At 43.8% G+C, this 4,337-nt stretch overlaps 1 long non-coding RNA gene across 2 annotated transcripts; it reads left to right on the top strand.

The window, feature by feature from the left end:
* The first annotated feature begins 624 nt into the window (after nt 1-624).
* Nucleotides 625-1,783, top strand: LOC133393842 (uncharacterized). Of its 2 annotated transcripts, none has more exons than XR_009766430.1 (3): nt 625-1,116; nt 1,182-1,285; nt 1,372-1,783. It is a non-coding gene; the product is annotated as an uncharacterized LOC133393842 (long non-coding RNA). The 2 variants fall into 2 exon arrangements; XR_009766429.1 differs by having other exon boundaries at nt 636-1,116; nt 1,188-1,285; nt 1,372-1,781.
* The last annotated feature ends 2,554 nt before the right edge of the window (nt 1,784-4,337 follow it).

Here is a 4,337-nt window from a genome sequence, read left to right as displayed (position 1 = left end):
CTGAGAGACAACACAACCATTGGATTGGCACCACAATCTTTGCGGCCGGTTCTGCTGTTGGGGGTATTAAAAAGACACACGATCAATCCAATACAGCTAGCGGACGCAAGTATAAACAAAACTTGAATTGAATCCATACAAAAGAGGATTCTGGATTTGTTTATTACAGTTCGCGTATGGTGCTGCACCTCTCCGTCCAGAATCTGGTGGCTTGTTGGTTTTGAGTCGGTATCATGACGCCGTGCGACCGGCAATGCCTTGGAATGGGTTCGGATCGGTAGGTTATTTTTTTCGTCGATTGCATTCCGTTGGTTTGTCGTGCCGTAGCGGTAGATCCTGCTGCAACAAAGTCAAGACAAACTCTTTCCCATGTGTGGACTGGTATGCTAAGTTCTTTTTATTGTTATTAATATTGTTGGCGTAATGGCCTTCGCGATCATGCCGGCCTTTTCAGGACTTGAATTGCACGTAGCCGGATAGTCAGCCCTTCTATGGCGGACGGTTCATACGCGGTTAGAACCCACGACGGGAATGCAGATGTGCGGAATGATGGCGGTGCCGCGGGACCACTCCTATCCAGCGGGCAACTTGCATACTGCCACACTGTTTCCTGCTCGATCAATACGCTGCAGGCAGGGGGAAGGATGCACCTCCACGATAAATAAAAAACATCATGAACCAGCGGCGGACCTAACGGTAGGCGGACTAGGCGGTCGCCGAAGATCTCTAGTCTGTAGTATGCCGTATGTTTACAAGTGGACAGAGTATTAGCGATAAGGGCCCCCGGAAAGATGGTCGTTGGGGCCCCGTGGCTGGAGAACCATGTGGAAACGCGAGGAGCGGGATCTGAAGTCTTTCGTTGGTCACACACACATGCATCTACCAGCGGATTACGCTACACCGTGTCTACCCATCTTTCTCGATCTACCATGATTTTTTCTGCTATCGCACTCATCCGGTTGTTAGGCATCCTCAGTCTGTCCAGAACTTTCGTTGTGGAAGGATGCGCGGGAGTGATGTGCGATTTCTTGTGTCCCCTACTTTCCTTGTTTACGTTTTGCGGTGTGTTGCTTCTTCTTCCATTGTTGAATGATTTATCCTAGCTAACTTGTTGAGGTAAGTTTCTTGATCTCATATGTGCTTCAATGTACTAATTCAACTAATGCTTATCGTCTTCAAAGTAACAGGTGCATGCGCCATTCATCAACGCCTACCTGTTGGCATCATCAACAATCTTCAAAATGGGTGACGGAAAGAAATTGTTTTCCAGTTTTAAAATATTAAGGTAAGTGTTGCTCTCATCATATACACAAAACTATCCAAAGTAATACGTACTACATACATTAATTATTGATTCATTTTTATTGACAGCGTTCAGCACAACTCAGCCACAAAACAACGCACTGGATTGCGCTAAGAACCTGTCGAAACGCGCGCAGACCCCGCGCGCGGTAGGAGAAAGGAAGAACGAGAGGAGGAAAAACTAAAGCCAGCGCGCAGCTCTGATGGCGCAGCTCTGATCAAGAGGAGGAAGAACGGTAAATTTGGAAGGGGGAGACCGTTCTGCCGTCTACACAGTGTGAGTATGCCAAGGCACGTGTTGGAACGGAGCGAAAAAGTTGGAATAAACCGCATGCGAATGTGTGCATACAGCAAATGTAAACATGTGTGCCTCATCATTTCTATAAGCAATCCGAAAAGGGGGTGGAGCAAACACATTGGTATGCGTGAGGTGCAGAAGGAATCAGAGCGTGATAGTATGCGTGAACGCGATCGTTCGGGTGGAAGGTGTCTATGTGTGCGTGAAACCACATTTACACTTCTTCTGCAAGTGGGTACGTAAGTGGGTACATACAGTATCGGACAGAAAGATAGGGCGTAGGTTTTTTAACGCACCGTGCACCCGTTGGGCCAAGTTTATGTGTGGTTTGTATGTGCTTGTGTTTGTGTGTGTTTGTATGTGTTTGTATGTGTGTGTATGTGTGTGTGTGTGTGTGTGTGTGTGTGTGTGTGCATGTGTGTGTGGATGTATGTTTGAATGTGTATTGATGTGTGTGTTTGTTTCACAAGTAGGTCGTTTCGGATAAATTTGTAAGTAGTTTTTTTGTGTTTTGGGTTAGGTTTTTGGTGTGATAAGCAGGACCACCGCCCTCGCGATAAGTGTGTTTTCGATATATTAACAATGTTACGGTCTTCTTTCGCCGTGGTCTTCTGAGGACGTTCGGTTGACTTGCGCGTTTCGGTTGTCCAAGCGCGTTTCAGTTGTCTAAGCACGTTTCGGTTGTCCGAAGCGCGTTTGCCACAAAAGTGCGCGATCGTTCCATTACGAACTCGATCCTTTTGCGCTTAATGCCAGCAGCAGCCATTCACTTTTACATATGGCGCTGATGATCGGTACAACGTTTACCTCGACCCATTGTTACTAACATTGCTTGCTTGGACCGTCAAGAACGCGCTGCTTAAAAACTTGGACACGGCTGATCCCGTGCTCTGCCTGCGTTCTACTTCTATACGCGATGAATTACATCGTTTTGGAGCAGCGAAAACATCGCATGGATAAAAACTATCAACGAGTACGCGAGTAAGCGTCTTCCCTTCAAAATCGAGAAAAGAATACTGCCGCGCTAATGAAACAAAACGCCCATTGAAAAGATTAACTGCGCGCCAGCTCAATGCACGCACAAAGTTTACCATTCGCACACAACGTGCAACGCAGAGATGCACGCATGCCTTTCAATGGCGTGCACTGGAGAAACACCTGTGAGGGAATGCCGAGTTCATTGCTATTGTGCGCGTGTCCATTTCGCACCGGTGTCGCATTCACATTCATGAAACAGCACACCTGCGTTTTCGTCCGAGGAACAAGCGCTGCTGTCGATGCAAACTTTAGTTTTTATCCAAGTGTAAACGCACAATGTTTCACATGATAACACACATAATAAGAATAATTTCAACGCAATATGACATCATGGCAAGCTATGTTTTTCAGACACAAACCCGCGCACTTGCTAATACACATTAAAAAGCACACTCTCTTTCTACTACTACACACACACACACATGTACACACACACACACATACACACATACACACACACAATCACAAGTAACGTGGCAAAACAAGTGCACGGTGCATTGAAAAAAAGGGTCCTATCTTAATGTCCGATACTGTATGTATACGACACGATCCCATACAAAACTTCGGCTTTTTGCGGACTGGGGTTTCATTTTGGAAAGAAAATCTGGCAAAAAGGGGGAGGGGGCTATTTTAACGAAGGGTCGTGCCGAACCCCGTTCGGGTTTTGCTTCGGCTTCGGGTTTACTTCGGCTTCGGGACCCGACGGATCGGTTGAATAATTTCGCCAACTCAGCTTCAAAGCCAGCTTCAATCTCAGCGGATCTCTGAGTGCTGGTGACCGGTGGGTAGCTTTTTTTTTTAATTCAATTTGTCTTATTTTTATTGGTGTATAAAAAAATTGAAAATACATTTGGGAGCATAGTTTCTAATGGTCAACGCGTCTTTTGGTTTCCTGCTCTTTAGAGTGTTTACGCATTGAATTGGCAACAGCATTTCTAAGATTTATTAGGTATTTTCAGTGATTCTGAATTTTAGCTTTTAGCTTTTTGAACGCAGGGGAAGCCCTCATTTGTGGAGAATGTTATCTCTTTTTGAAATGCTAATCTAATATTAACTTCCTTATATATATATGAACTTATAATAATGTATAAAAATCTCGTGTCACGGTGTTTGTTGCGAGCAACCTCCGAAACGGCTTGATCATTTTCAACGAAACTTTGCACACACGTTATGGTGGTATGAGAATAGGTTTTAAGACTTAAAAATCGTTCAGATGTTACATTAAACATAATTTAAAAATGATTTTCCAACTCCCATACAAAGAGCAGGATTGTTGTTGTGTTGTATACAGCACTTTGACACTTTGTGTGAGGGGTCTGGTGGTTTACACTCGATGATTGGATCCTGAGGGGATACAGGCACGATACAACTATCCCGAGTAACAAAGCAATAATGGAATATTTTAGTTTTTTTCTTATGAATAACTCAGTTTGTCGGGTCAGCTAGTAATAATATACTTATCTAAATGAAATGATATGAAACTTATGTACATAGTGCAACTTAAGAAGTACTAAGTATTTACAGTATTTAAGTATTTACTAAGTATATGTTCAATTCACGTGTAGAGGTTTCTAATAATGTTAGAGCCAGATGTAAACTTAGCAGACCTAAGTTTAGCTAAATCTTTTTCTATTCGTTCATCAATAAATTCTATGTTGGCTATCCTGTGAAGTTTTTCTGTCCGGAATCTTTTAGGCAG

Source organism: Anopheles gambiae, chromosome X (genome assembly GCF_943734735.2).
Source record: "Anopheles gambiae chromosome X, idAnoGambNW_F1_1, whole genome shotgun sequence".
NCBI classification, from domain to species: domain Eukaryota; kingdom Metazoa; phylum Arthropoda; class Insecta; order Diptera; family Culicidae; genus Anopheles; species Anopheles gambiae.
Note: the sequence above shows the minus strand (reverse complement) of the source record. Positions and strands in the feature narration are given on the sequence as shown.